At 40.5% G+C, this 16,505-nt stretch overlaps 1 pseudogene; it reads right to left on the bottom strand.

Annotated features, from left to right (window-relative positions):
- Positions 1–741: 741 nt before the first annotated feature.
- Positions 742–14,639, bottom strand: LOC121986583 (annotated as a pseudogene).
- Positions 14,640–16,505: the final 1,866 nt, after the last annotated feature.

The raw sequence follows: 16,505 nt of genomic DNA, 5'->3' as shown, positions 1-16,505 counted from the left end.
TATAAAAACTTTGTTAAAAGACCACTACACTGCCTCATGTCATATGGTTGTCTGAATAAAGCTAGAGTGAAGGAACCTTTGCTCAAATTTATGTGAAGACTCCCAATCCAGCTTCTAAACCCTACACAATTTAATCTCCGACCTTAAATTTAGCAAGTGGATTATCATGAATTAAAAGAACGAGAACCAGTTGTTGGATATGGGCCCTTCGCACGCACAAATGTCACTATTTAGGGTCTCGTCATAAAAGTTGCAACCATAACTCCAAATAGACATAAAAGAATGTTAATAAAGATTGACACTAAATTCAAATTATTCCACACAACAAACTACTGAAATATCTCAATATTAGTACGGACTTATGTAACATAAGAAGCATAAAAATTGCAAGATATGTGAGCCAGCTTTCAGCATAAACTGATTCATCTTCTACTATTGACCAGTTTCAAAGCATTCCCTTAACACCACCATATACAAGATAAATTAAACAATGCTCTATAACATGATATACGAATCCCAAAGGAGATAATTTTAAGCATGCAATACTTTCCTTCAGAGAGGTAGAAAAAGCTCTTTCCATTTGACTTTTGGATCAACCAGGTCAGTAAACTTCGTCTAACACAACTAACTAAAGATAAAGTAGATTTCTACTTTTCTTTGACACATTTTAATTGGAGAATTAGTTTAGGTATTTCTACATACATCTAATAACACACTACATTACAACTTACATAGCGAAAGTTATAGTTTGTCGTCAATAGAACTTAGTCTCATCTCAAGCAACCGAGTCAAGAAATCACCATCGCTGACCTTGAGCATCTGGGAGAGCGACATACACACTCGACTCTCCATCAAATGTCAGGGATTGATCTTTTGCTCCAGATTAAAGGAGAAGTACTGTGGAAAGTCTTTGAGTTCGGAGAGATCTCTGCCCATTTCGTGGTGCAAAAACTCAACCTTGGGCTGGAAATTGTTCTCGATGCTGAAGGTAAGCAAACCGGGTGAGCGAATCACCATGCTTCGGGTTTCCCAATGGGAGAATCCAAGGCCACAGAGGTATTCAAGCTTGGGGATGAAGGTGTCCTCGACGCTATAGACGAGGAGGACAGTGGTGTGACAGGTGATGCATGTTGAAATCCCAAGGTATTTTGATGTAATCAAACAAGTTAAGTTAGGTTCTATTTGATTTAACCCTTGTGTCTAAGTGTGCAGGAGCTTAGGAGCACAGGAAGTCGAGCGGAAGACATGGCTAGCGAGAAGGACGGGACGGGGAGATAGTCGACGGGCTCGGTGCGTCCGAGGGACGAGGTGCCGCGGAAGAGTACACCAGTGGATGAGAAGAACGTACGCGACGTTCTAGGGATGAGAAATCGGGGAGGAAGGCTGCTCAAGGAGAAGGTCGGAAGTTGGGTTCGGGTGAGCCCTATTCCGGATGACTGAGATCATCCAAGCTAGTGGAGTCGAAGCGGAAGATCCGGACCGAGACGAGCTGAACCGGACCACAAAAAGTCAACACTGTTGACTTATGTGGTTTGGGCGCCCGGAACCATTTCGGGCACTCGGAACCCAAATTTTATCTACGATAATGTGGACGCTGACCGATGCGTCGGGGATAGAAGTCTATCCCCCCAGGGCGCCCGGAACCCTTCCAGGCGCCCCGAATAGTGCTATAAATATAGCACTGATTTTCACAGTTAGATCAATTCACTTGTAATTTAATTCTCTGTGCTATACTTTTCTGTCTGTTCTATTAACGCTGTAAGAGGCTACTCCGCCCGAAGGAGATCTTCAGATAGTGCGTCATATTCTCCTTGGATTAGCAATCTCCTGATTGCAAACAAAAAAACTCCTTTGTGTCTGCTTTCTTTTAATTAGTCTCTTTGCTTTTTATTTACAAGTGTTCTTTATTTAGTTATAAGTCAGGAAAGGGTTAGTTTATTTTTCAGGGAAATTCACCCCTCCCCTCTTATCGGCCTCCAAAGGGACCAACAAGTGGTATCAGAGCGAGGACGTTTCAGAAGGACTAACTGTCGACCGAAGCAAAGGAACTAATGGCCGGATCAAGCATCGTTCCACTAAAATTCGAGGGAGATTTTGCACACTGGAAATGTCGTATGGAGGTATTTCTGAAAATCAATTTCGAAATTCGTTTAATAATAAAATATGATTTTGTAGCTTCGACGAATCAAAACGGATAATAAAAAGAAGAAAGTCTTTGGACGAAGAAGGAGCAAAATGATTTCGTAACGAATAACCAAGCGGAGTATCACTTGCTGAGCGTGTTGCCGCCTCAAGAAGTCAACCGCATCGGAAGCTGCTCGCCAGCCAAAGAACTCTGGGAAAAATTCCTGAAACTCCACGAAGGCACATCCGAAGCCAAGCTCACAAGAAGGGATATACTTCGGAACAAACTGACGAACATTCGTTTGGAAAGAGGTGAGAAAGTAGATGATCTACACGCAAAGGTAAAAGAGTTAATTACCGAACTCAAGAACCTCGGTCAAACAGTAACCAATCGGGACACCATATGCTATGCACTCAACGCCTTTCCCAGAACTTCGGAATGAACCTCGATAATCGACGTCTACTACATTTCAAAGGACCTGGAGGTAAGTACCCTAGAGGAATTATTTTCTACTCTTGAATTACATGAAACCAGATGTGCAGGGACAACAAAGGAATCATGCCAGATTATGGCGCTAAACGCAACCAAAAAGGATGAACCCGAGTCAGACTGTAACGACCCACCTTCTACTGACTAGGCTGTGAGGCCGATCGCTACATTATGCTGTGCTAAATTACTATTGCGGAAATCTGGATTGATTAAAATTTTACTAAACTGATTACTGTAAAATCTGAACTTAATATTCTAGGTGTACCTAGGAGTTGTACACATGCTAGGGAAGATAATCTATGCCTCTCGGATGTCCTGCTAGCTGTAATCAGGCATTTCAATCGATCCATGAATCGATTGGGCTGTCGGATCGATCCAGTGATCGATCCAGCTTAATAATGGCACGGAGAAAACTCGGATCGGTCGGTGGCGATCCCCATAGCTCATTGCTTCAGTATGCGGTGGATCGGTCTCCGACCGACAGAGTGATCGGTCGGTGACGATCGATTCACTCACCGATCGGTGCCTACCGACCGATCGGTGGCTTTCTTTCGCATCTGGATCGGTAGGTGGCCGATCCATAACACACGCTAACTGTTAGGATCGGTCGGCCACCGACCGATCGATTAACTAACAATTCTGATCGATCTGCAGATCGATCTAGGTTTCTGATTTCGAACCAGAACCCCTGATTTCAGCACTATTTCGTGCCTCAATCACATTACATGTTCTAAGATGGCTAGGAAACACTCTAACAACCACAACTAACATTCTAACATCATAAAGAACAATGTTCTAAGCATAATAGAGTGCATGGTTAACTAATTCATAGCGATCAGCATACTAAAGTGCAAATTGCTAAAACACTAAAAAGTACTAATGTTTAAACAAAGCTTGCTAGAGTTCCCTAAGATCTTCTTTCCAAGTTCCTGCCCACACACATCTTCGTAGCATTGTCTTCCAGCCTCCGCTAGTCCATCTTTCCTTTACCTTTATCTGCAGTATAAGGAAAAGAAAGTATCTATAAGCTTTCGCTTAGTAAGAAACCATCTACCTCACTAAAACATGCATTCGATGCAATATGCTTTTAAAACATGCTGTTTGAAAGTGCACTGATTAGACTGAAACATGGAATGTTATCATACATAGAAATCAAAGCTAGTCATGACATACTATCATCTAAACATGTGTAATAAAAGCTGAACATGAACACCAAAGCATGACATACAAAGCTAACCATAACTATCATGTGTAACAACAAGGAAAACTGAGCTGAACATGAATTAAACTAGTCTGGAACTGAATTCAAACTCAACTAACATAACTGATCTTTGTGAGTTTTGAAAAACTATAATATAATAGATTAAAATACATAATCATACTTCTAATGGGCTCGGCAACTGTACATGCTATGCGCGCATCCTCAACTAAACCCGGGGTTGCAAATCCCGAATTTAGCAAGGTTTACTAGGTTATCTAAACCTAGGGACCGACTATGGGAGCCCAGCCCAAGGGATATCTAATCCTGTACAGTGCCATTACTGAAAAATAAAATACTGAATCATAACTAATTAATTTACCTTGCTTCTACTAGGTTATCTGAACCTAGAGGCGACTATAGGTGCCCACCCATTAGACCGTAGTCCCATATATGCTGTGGCAAGGCTAACTAAACTATTTAAATGCTTCTATTGCATTTACTGAGCTATTAAAATGCCTAAGTTACATTTTTCTGTGCTAAATAATTTAATCGAACACTTAGTATGCACTAATTCGCATCCTTGTGCCGAAAGTCTACATATTACTAAACTAAAACATGGAATTCACACGGAAGCTACTTATACTGCAGGTGAGGGGTTTTTTACCTCCTATTCGAAGTTTCTTACGATTCTAATCGCTAGTTTTCCCGGAAGAACGATCTCCTTGACGATTCTCCTACTTCTACGTGCTCTTCTCGCGAAGGGGAGCGTCCTCGTCTCGAAGTCGTCGCCGAAAAGTGCCCTTGGGCCGAACCTTAGCCTTCCTTATGGTTGGCACCGAGAGAAGGAGAGGAGAAGGGAAGTCGGCGGTGAGGGTTTGAGGAGAGGAAAAATCACGATCCAAATAACCCTTCACTTAATTATTTCCTATTTATATTAAGTGGTAATTTCCGCCCAAATCTAACATAAATATTATTGATTCCCTTTCCTTTTAGCACGGCCCTGCTGGGTTCACTTGGTTACCATGGTTCACCATAAGTCATAGGACCAATTAGGTCTCGAGTTCAATTCCCGTGTAGGCTATTTTACGGTCCTATTTATTTTTGCTACTTCCACTACTCTAAAAATTCCATAAAAATATTCTAAAATTCCAGAAAAATCATAGAATATTTCTAAAATAGTTTTGAGAATTTTCGGGCGTTACAATCCCCCATACCTTATAAAAAGTTCGTCCTCGAACTTAAAATAACTCTGGGTACTTCTGTCTCATGCTGGCCTCTGTCTCCCAAGTTGCCTCTTCTACTGTGTGACTGTGCCAAATAATTTTGACTAATGGTACTTCCTTGTTCCGTAATTTCTTAACTGCTCGGTCTATTATCTGAATAGGCCGACTGTCATAGCTGAGGTCTTCGCGGATCTGTACCGACTGGGGCTCAATCACCTGGGTGGCATCTGGGATATGCTTCTTCAGCATAGAGACATGAAATACATTGTGGACAGCTGACATTTCCTGGGGTAACTCTAGCTCATATGCTACCTTGCCCACTCTTCTGCTGATAAGGTATGGTCCCACATATCGGGGACTTAGCTTGCCCTTCTTCCCAAAACGCATTACTCCCTTCATGGGAGCTACTCTAAGGAACACTGAATCCCCAACTGAAAACTCTAAAGGTCTGCGCCGTATATCAGCATAGCTTTTCTGGCGGCTCTGAGCTGTCTCTATCCTCTGGCGGATCTGCTGTATAGCTGCTGTGGTATCTGCCACTAGATCTGTCTGAAGTTCTAGTTCTTTCTGTTCACCACTCTCATACCAGCAGATTGGAGATCTACACCTCCGCCCATAGAGAGCCTCATAAGGTGCCATACCGATAGTGGCCTGATAGCTGTTGTTGTATGCAAATTCTGCTAAACTCAGATATTTGCACCAACTTCCCTTGAAATCTAAGGCACATGCTCGGAGCATATCCTCGAGTACCTGATTTACCTGTCCATCTATCTGCGGATGGAAGGTTGTGCTAAACTTTAACCCGGTGCCCAATGCTACTGTACACACTCCCAGTGTGGCGTGAACCTCTTGTCTCATGCGAAATAATGGTTCGTGGGACTCCATGTAATCTAACGATCTCCTTGAGATACAACGCTAGCTGTTCCATGGAGTAGGATATCCCGATAGCTGAAGTTGATTTAGTCAACTGTCGACTATTACCCGGATGGTATCAAAACCATTCGTGGTTAGGGTAATCCCACTATAAAATCCATAGAAATATCTTCCCACTTCCATTCTCGGTATCTCAAAACTCCCCGGTCTCGATGTTATAACGCCGGCAGGTTAGGCGGTCTTGACATATCGGCGATGTTTCTCTTCATCGAGGCCACCAGCGTTTCTTCATGTCTGGTACATTTTGGTGGAGCAGGATGCATCGCATAGAGTCTTGTGAGCCTCGTCTAGGATTTTCCTCTGTAGTTCCTCCCGATCCGGAACACATAGCCTGTCACCAAAATACAACACCCCGCTATCTAATATTCTGAACTCTCCACCTTCTGATTCTGCTAAACCTTGCTTGATTCTCTGAATTTCAGGATCCTGCTCCTGAGCTGTCTGGATGTCACCGAGCAAGATAGACTCTAATGTCATAGTAGAGAGCTGTCCGACTATGAGCTCGAGATCGAAATCTGAGATCTCCTTCTGTAGGGGTGGTGACATGGCTGCTAGAGATAATAGGGTAGCGCTGGACTTCCTGCTGAGGGCGTCTGCTACCCTATTCGCTTTTCCTGGGTGGTAGAGGATATCTATGTCGTAGTGTTTGACCAGTTCTAGCCATCTGTGCTGTCGCATATTCAGATCCTTCTGAGTGAAGAAGTACTTCAGACTCTGATGATCTGTATACACTCTGCACTGAGCTCCATACAAGTAATGTCTCCAAATCTTGAGAGCGAACACCACTGCTACAAGCTCAAGGTCATGAGTAGGATAGTTCTTCTCATAATCCTTAAGTTGTCTGGAGGCATAGGCGATCACGTTGCCATCTTGCATCAGCACTGCTCCTAGTCCCAACTTCGAGGCATCACTATATATGTCAAAGCTATCTGCGTTCTCTGGTAGAGTCAGAATAGGTGCACTGGTCAATCTCCTTTTCAGCTCGCTGAAACTGTTCTCACAGTCCTCTGTCCACTAAAATTTTCTGTTCTTTCTGGTAAGAGATGTCAGTGGGGAGGCTATCCTGGAAAAGTCCTCTACGAATTTCCTGTAGTAACCTGCTAATCCCAAAAAGCTTCTGATCTCACTGGCGTTCTTGGGTCTTTTCCAGTTGCTCACAGCTTCTATCTTACTGGGGTCTACCATGATACCATCCTTTGAGATGATGTGACCCAGGAAGGACACCTGATCTAACCAAAATTCACATTTCGTGAACTTGGCGTACAACTGGTTCTGCTGGAGGGTCTGCAGCACTATTCTCAGGTGCTCTGCGTGTTCTTCCTGAGTTCTTGAATAGATAAGAATGTCATCGATGAACACGATAACGAACTTATCTAAGTATTATCTGAATACCCTGTTCATAAGGTCCATGAAAGTAGCTGGAGCATTTGTCACGCCAAAGGGCATGACTACGAACTCGTAATGTCCGTATCTAGTCCTGAATGCTGTCTTGGGTATGTCCCCTTCTTTAACCTTCACCTGATGATAACTTGATCTGAGGTCTATTTTAGAGAACACTGCTGCTCCCTTTAGCTGATCAAACAGGTCATCTATTCTGGGAAGAGGATACCTGTTCTTGATTGTGACTTGGTTCAGTGCCCGGTAGTCTATACACAGGCGCATGCTCCCGTCTTTCTTCTTCACGAACAATACAGGTGCTCCCCATGGTGAGTGACTAGGACGGATGAAGCCCTTGTCAAGCAGCTCCTGTAGTTGCTCATGAAGTTCCTTCAGTTCTGCTGGAGTCATGCAGTAAGGTGCTTTGGAGATAGGATTTGTACCGGGAATGAGCTCTATCTCAAATTCGATCTCCCTGTCTGGTGCTGGGCCTCGTGAGGACTGCTGGGTAGTCACATATGACTCGGACCTCTGCTATCGCTTGGTCCTTGTCCTGGTAGTCTTGACTACGTGTCTAAGAACCCGTACATCCGAATCCATCAACCTCTGTGCCTTCATGAGAGAAATTTCTTGGCCTTTCTCCCGGTTCTCGACGCCAATTGCTTCGCTTGGGTTGGAATATGACTTCTCTGACACTCGATGGAGGCACGTATTTGATCAAGAAGTCCATCCGAAGATGACGTTGTAGTCGGTCATATTAATCACTATCGGATCGCAAAAGAGCTCTCATGCATTATAGTGGTAGCATTGCTACGAGCCGGTCGTAGGCATGATTTCTCCCGAGGGTAACGTCGTAATGAGGCGCTCTTGAGTACCTCTGGAGGTACTGCTAACTTCTCGAAATGCCTGGATATGTATGAATGGGTTCCCCGATGTCGAATAAGACAGTTGTACTTGTAAAATACTAATCGACCTATAACAATCTGTCGAGGCATTTGATCGTCCTCTCGTGAGTGAGTAGATCCTCGCATTGGTCGTGGCTGGAGGGCTTCTGCCCTGGCTGATATGTGGACCATCTAAAGGCCCGCCTGCCTGATGTGCTGGTGGCCTCCATATTGAATCGGTGTGGTGAGGAAGGCGGTCTTGTTTGGACCTTTGCTTGTATGCCCTTCTGTCGCATTCAAAGCATCCTCGTGTGCCCTTCCGACAAACTCCCGGATGGAATTTCCCACAAGTAGCACACTTTGGATAACCGCTGGTTGGCCCTCCTTTTGGGTAACTCCACGGTTTGCGCTTGTTCTTGGAGTTCCCTTTCGATTAGAGCCATGGGGCTGTGACCTGGCAGTGCACAGGCCTCCTTGACCTTTAACCACGAGAGGACTTGCCCGCTGATACTATTCAGTAATGCTTAGTGATTGAACCGCTCACTAATTCTTACGTGGTTTGTGGCCTATGAGGCCATACCACCACGTTCATTGCTATTTCCGGCCTCGGCATCTTGAGCATCAACCGGATTCGTTCCCTTTATGTGTTGACTAATTCAGGGCATAGACGAGCCAACTGTTGAATTTCTTCACGACTTCACTGATAGGTTGCCTTGCCGAAACTCGGTGAACTCGTCGTAGTGACGGTTGGTGACCCACACGTGAACTCCTTAAAGAATTCCTTCAAGTCAGCCCGTATCATCGGTTCCTTTGGGCGCCGCTCGATTCTCTCCACCACATACGTGCATCTCTGTCAGCGAAGGAGGCGCACTTCACCTTCTCATGTTACGGCAAGCTCCATCGTACTTTCGGTGTTTTGAACCATGAGCATCCCATGGTTCATTGTTGCTGAGAAATTCTCGACTTGACTCTCGCCACCGGATCGAGATAGGCTTCTCTCTGCGTTCTTGCTGCTGGGGCTACTGGTGGTGGAACCTCTAAGACCATTGGTGTCGCTAAGTTAGGCTCAGGGGTGACAGTGGTGTTCTACCGACTAGCCTTTAAGGTGGCTATTTTACATTGTTGTTAGGCTGCGGGCGAGCCACTAGTCTTTGTAAGGTCGGGGAGGCATTGAGGCCTCATCTTTGAGGCTCGATGGTGGTGCCTTCTAGATGGGCGTCCTCGTGCCATTTCTAAAGACATGCGGGACATACATGACTAACACAAACATAATAGAGAAACTATTGTTATCATGTTAACTACTATCATAAACAAGCATGCTTTAGTTATCTACAGAAAAGCAATAAACATACAAAGTGAGAGGTATTCTTACTTGGAAGTTGCAGTACAATGTTGATGTGTGTGTAGGGAGTATGGAACGCTCCGATACCACTCTGTAACGACCCGCCTTCTCCAGTAAGGCCGATCGCTACATTATGCTGTCTAATTACTATTGCGAAATCTGGATTGATTAAAATTTTACTAAACTGATTATTGTAAAATCTGAACTTAATATTCTAGGTGTACCTAGGAGTTGTACACATGCTAGAGAAGATAATCTATGCCTCTCGGATGTCCTTCTAGCTGTAATCAGGCATTTCAATCGATCCATGAATCGATGGTTAAAATCCGATGGTGATAGACAAATACGGCAATCAGAGAAACTACATGCAACACAAACAATACGGTGGATCGGTCTGCCGACCGATCCGAGTCTGTGATCGGTCGGTGGGCCGATCGATTAACTCGATCGGTCGGTGACCGTCGGTGAGCTCTGTTGCGGATCGGTCGGTGACCGATCCATGACGCTAACTCTGTTCGTGGCGGATCGGTCGGTGGCCGATCGAAACAATTCGATCGATCGTAGATCGATCCGGGTTCGATTTCGAACGAACCCGATTTGACAGACTATTTCGTGCCTCAATCACATTACATGTTCTAAGATGGCTAGGAAACACTCTAACAACCACAACTAACATTCTAACATCATAAAGAACAATGTTCTAAGCATAATAGAGTGCATGGTTAACTAATTCATAGCGATCAACATACTAAAGTGCAAATTGCTAAAACACTAAAAAGTACTAATGTTTAAACAAAGCTTGCTAGAGTTCCCTAAGATCTTCTTTCCAAGTTCCTATTGTCCTCCAGCCTCCGCTAGTCCATCTTTCCTTTACCTTTATCTGCAGTATAAGGAAAAGAAAGTATCTATAAGCTTTCGCTTAGTAAGAAACCATCTACCTCACTAAAACATGCATTCGATGCAATATGCTTTTAAAACATGCTGTTTGAAAGTGCACTGATTAGACTGAAACATGGCATGTTATCATACATAGAAATCAAAGCTAGTCATGGCATACTATCATCTAAACATGTGTAATAAAAGCTGAACATGAACACCAAAGCATGGCATACAAAGCTAACCATAACTATCATGTGTAACAACAAGGAAAACTGAGCTGAACATGAATTAAACTAGTCTGGAACTGAATTCAAACTCAACTAACATAACTGATCTTTGTGAGTTTTGAAAAACTATAATATAATAGATTAAAATAATGGGCCCGCAACTGTACATGCTATGCGCGCATCCTCAACTAAACCCGGGGTTGCAAATCTCGAATTTAGCAAGGTTTATTAGGTTATCTAAACCTAGGGACCGACTATGGGAGCCCATCCCAATGGATATCTAATCCTGTACAGTGCCACTACTAAAAATAAAATACTGAATCATAGCTAATTAATTTACCTTGCTTCTACTAGGTTATCTGAACCTAGAGGCGACTGTGGGTGCCCACCCATTGGACCGTAGTCCCATATATGCTGTGGCAAGGCTAACTAAACTATTTAAATGCTTCTATTGCATTTACTGAGCTATTAAAATGCCTAAGTTACATTTTTCTGTGCTAAATAATTTAATCGAACACTTAGTATGCACTAATTCGCATCCTTGTGCCGAAAGTCTACATATTACTAAACTAAAACATGGAATTCACACGGAAGCTACTTATACTGCAGGTGAGGGGTTTCTTACCTCCTATTCGAAGTTTCTTACGATTCTAATCGCTAGTTTTCCCGGAAGAACGATCTCCTTGACGATTCTCCTACTTCTACGTGCTCTTCTCGCGAAGGGGAGCGTCCTCGTCTTGAAGTCGTCGCCGGAAAGTGCCCTTGGGCCGAACCTTAGCCTTCCTTGTGGTTGGCACCGAGAGAAGGAGAGGAGAAGGGAAGTCGGCGGTGAGGGTTTGAGGAGAGGAAAAATCACGATCCAAATAACCCTTCACTTAATTATTTCCTATTTATATTAAGTGGTAATTTCCGCCCAAATCTAACATAAATATAAAGTGCACTTGGTTACCATGGTTCACCATAAGTCATAGGACCAATTAGGTCTCGGGTTCAATTCTCGTGTAGGCTATTTTACGGTCCTATTTATTTTTGTTACTTCCACTACTCTAAAAATTCCATAAAAATATTCTAAAATTCCATAAAAATCATAGAATATTTCTAAAATAGTTTTGAGAATTTTCGGGCGTTACACAGACTCAGAAGAAGATCAAGAAGCGTATATGGTAAGGAATTTTAAAAAATTATTTCGATCTAATAAATTTAAAGAAATGCATAATAAGAAGAATCCGAGAAATAGAAGAAGGGTTCGTTGCTACCGGTGTCAAAAGGAATGATACTTAAAAGAGGATTGCCCAGAACTCAAGAAAGATAAAGTCAAGATAACCAAGAACACACAAGAATCTAAAAGCTACTTGGGACGACACTTCATCATCTGAATCCGAAGTACAAGAATATGCTGGACTAGCACTGATGGTGAGCTATGAAGGGCAAAGTACATTGCAACCCAGCATCGATAAAGGGGGAGCAACTTCAGATGAATGCAGCGAAACAGGGGGAGAGTCAGGATTCAAGTATGATATGGTAAGTGAGGTATGTCTCTTACCTCTTGATCAGCTTTATTTTGGAATTAAGTTTATGGCAAAATTCATGTTCAAGTTAAAAAGTAAAAATACCAAATTAAAAAAATGAAAATTTAGAATTAAAAAGAATTTTGGCAAAATTTTGTCTAATAGAAGACTTTGAAAAGGTAAAACTTGAAAATGATAAATTAAAAGAAGAAATAAAAAACTTGAAAAATTCTGTTTGTTCAAATATTTCTTCTTTTAGAAATTATAGAGGATTAAACTGGTACTATAGGTTTCACAAAAGTCAAATCAGAAAAATATCAAAGGCTTATATTCCTAAAAAAATACCTAATTAACCTTCTAGGAAGAAACCTCTATTGGGTTCCAAAAACCTGTTTAATTTAAATTTAAAATTAGACTTAGTATTTTCAGCAAGAAAATTAAATATTTAATTTCTTTATAAGACTTTGTCTAGAAAGTGGTTGTTGCTCCAATAACCAAGAAGACCTAGTGTCTCGCCACTGTTTGGAAGTCAAGTATTGAAATGAAAAGTTTAATTGACTAACTAAAAAAGTATTAATTTGAAATGCTTTAAAGGGTTACTCAATTTGTTTTAGACAATTCTCAAAAATATTTATGTTTGCAAAAACTTAGAGAAATTTTCTCAATTTTTTTTAAATTATCTTTAACTCAGAATTTGTTTTTACTTAGAAACTTTTTGCAACTCTTAGCACTTATTAAAATTTCTTCTAAAAGTTTCATTTAGAAAAATTCAATATTATTTCTGTTAAAATATGTTATTCCGTTGCACAAAATGTTATGTTTAACTTAGAAAATTACATTTCTTTTTACTTAGAAATTTTCATACTTAGATTTTTTTAAACTTAAAATTTTCTAATTTATTGCAAATTCTTTTTAAAAATTTTAATTAACCTTAGACTTGTTAAAGAACCCCATTTATTTATGTGATCAAAGGGGGAGAAGAATGTTAAGTCTAGGGGAAGGTGTATTCAAACTTTTTCATTGAAAATTCTTACTTACACTAATTTACAAAATTATTTGTTTCTACATTATGTTTATTTTACCCTATCTTAACTTGGGTTGCTCACATTAAAAAGGGGGAGATTGTTGGAACCCCAAGGTGTTTTGATATGATCAAACAAGTTAAGTTAGGTTCTGTTTGGTTTAACCCTTGTGTCTGAGTGTGCAGGAGCTTAGGAGCACAGAAAGTCGAGCGGAAAACGTGGCTAGCGAGAAGGACGACACGGGGAGAGAGCCAACGGGCTCGGTGCGTTCGAGGGACGAGGTGTCGCGGAAGAGTACACCGGTGGACGAGAAGAACGTACGCGACGTTCGAGGGACGAGAAACCGGGGAGGAAGGCTGCTCGAGGAGAAGGTCGGAAGTTGGGTTCGGGTGAGCCCTATTCCGAATGGCCAAGATCACCTAAGCTAGCGGAGCTTGAGCGGAAGACCCGGACCGAGACAAGCTGAACCGGAGCAAAGGAACCGGACCACAAAAAGTCAACACTATTGACTTATGTGGTTCGAGCGCCCGGAACCATTCCGGGTGCTCGGAACCTTCTTTTGAGTTCGGGCCCCCGGAACCCAAATTTTATCTGCGATGATGTGGATGCTAACCGACGTGTCGAGGATAGAATTCTATCCCCCCAGGGCGCCCGGAACCCTTCCAGGCGCTTCGAACAGCGCTATAAATATAGCACTAATTTTCACGGTTAAATCAATTCACTTGTAATCCAATTCTCTGTGCTATACTTTTCTGTTTGTTCTGTTAACGCTGTAAGAGACTATTCCACCCGAAGAAGATCTTCAGATAGTGCGTCATATTCTCTTTGGATTAGCAATCTTCTGATTGCAAACCAAGTAACTCCTTTGTGTCTGCTTTCTTTTAATTAATCTCTTTGTTTTTTATTTACAAGTGTTATTTATTTAATTATAAGTCGGGAAATGGTTGGTTTATTTTTTTTAGGGCAATTCACCCCTCCTCTCTTATCGGCTTCCAAAGGGACCAACAATACAGTGGCGACCGACGAAACAGAGATGACAGAGGAAGTTGAGTGCGGGGAGGAGATGGTCGAGAACGCTGGAGACGAGAAGGCGGGGGCAACAAGCGAGGAGTGACGACCTTGCGAAATCGGGGAAGTGAATTTCCACGGGACCGAGGAAACGGAAGATGGGGACGAGGTCTGCGTTTGGTTCGTAGTGGCCCTTGGACGCACCGATGACAGAGAACCCGCATCAACTCATGCTCCTCGGGCGGCCGAGGGGGGGGGGTCGTGGGCCCCCCGGTATCACCTTATTACTTTTATAGGTCCATAATGATTGAATTATATGGATGATCTCGAAAAGTCAAATTGTACAGGTGAATCCAATGTTTGCTATTGGATCACTAGCGGATAAATTATAAAAGATATTTTATCCTAGTACAATGATCATTATTCCCTTTCAAATGAAAATATATATGGGGAAAAGAAATTCCGCACATTAAAATTAATTATGAAAAGTCATTATGTAAAAATTAGAGAAGAAAGGAAAGAAAATTAATCGAAACACTAAAAAAAATAAAAGAGATAATTATGAATTCTCAATTCACAAGTATTTTAGAATATACAAATGGAGTTGAGTATTTTGAGGGATCATTTTTATAAAAATTCACCCTTTGAGTATTTATTTAATATGTTCGATGAGAATCTCCAAACTCTACGAGTGTGATTTTTGTTTGAGAATCCTAATTTTTTCCATTTAAAAGGTTACAATGATTTGGATTTTGGTATAAATACATAAATAAATAAAATAAAATAAAATTCTTCTCTCTCTTTTTATTTTTAGTTTTTAAAAATTTGTGAATCAATTACATTTAACTATTTCTATATTTTATAGTAAATTTAAAATAAATCATTATTTTTTTATATGAAAAAAAATATTTATAAAAAAATTAATATATCATATTATATACCAAATCTTTCACATGATAATATTTCAACAAAATATAAATAAATAATTCAAAAATAAAATAGATTAGACACCAGAAAGGTAATAAATCAAATTCATTGATATAAAAAAATATTTGAACTTTTGTAATTTGAATTAAAATTAAAGTCTAGTATAGAGAATATGATAATACTGAACTAGTTAGAAAATTTATAATGAAATTTAAATATTTAAACTAGATAGTCTACCGAAGGCTATCATGGGCTTTAGATCATCCCAAATTCTTCTGCCGCCAGTGGTCAATATCCCAAGAGTTTGGTGGGGAATTTAAGAAGTCCTAACGCATTTATCTTAGGGCATCTCCAATAGTTAAAGTTTTGAATGAGCTTTTTTAAAGATTTCAATATGCCACATCAATATTATAAAAAGTCATTGAAATATTCCTAATGGTTAAATCTCTAAGTGAATTTTTTTTTATAATTCTCTCCACATGTAATTGCATGGCTCATGCACATTAATTCTCTGCATAAGTGAACTTATTATTAATTATTTATAAAATAAAATATTATAAAACATTATGACAATCATTGACATTAATTATTAGCTCTATGTTTGAGAGAAAAAAACAGGTTTGAAAACTCAAACATGTTCTTAAATTAAAAACCTCAAACCTTATATACACAATCATAAAAATTCTTTTTGGTGAGGTTTTTCAATTTTACAAATCTCTAATAAAGTTTGCATTGGAGATGCTCTTATGAACATTTCAATTATATTGTTATGACAAGGAACCTTTTAATAATATTGTTATGAACATTAAATTCGTTTGACTAATCACTTGAATAATAATGCTATTAGGAACTTTTATTATAATCTTTTAGATCACAAATAAATGAACAATTTCGCATCACGTAAATTCCATAAGTCGAGAATATGAACAAGCAAACATAATATGTCAAAACTTGATAGAGAATTTTATCACTTATACGTAGGGCATTCATGAAGGAGCCGCTAATATGGTGTTACAATGTCTTTAAGCATTTTTTTTTCTCTCTAGGCAAATGATATGGTAAAATGTTTTCAATCTCATCTTTGACAATTTAATGGATAGATTTTTTTTTAATGAGCAGTTGACCTAAAAAATTGAACTGATGGATCATCTATTGTAAGCATTTTCCTAATAATCGGTGGAAAGTTTCTATAAAACGGATCGATCATCATAAGATTAATCGACATAAACGTAATGTTAACATTAAAAAAAACAAAAAAGAACAATCAATAAACGAGGTAAGCAATTCATAAGGTCACCCAAAGATAAAGGCATCATTAGACCATCACCATCACAAGAAGTATTTAGGTGACGTTTGATTA

This window comes from Zingiber officinale, chromosome 5B (genome assembly GCF_018446385.1).
Source record: "Zingiber officinale cultivar Zhangliang chromosome 5B, Zo_v1.1, whole genome shotgun sequence".
Taxonomy (NCBI): Eukaryota; Viridiplantae; Streptophyta; class Magnoliopsida; order Zingiberales; family Zingiberaceae; genus Zingiber; species Zingiber officinale.
The sequence above is the reverse complement of the archived record's forward strand: the minus strand, read 5'-3'. Positions and strand labels throughout refer to the sequence as shown.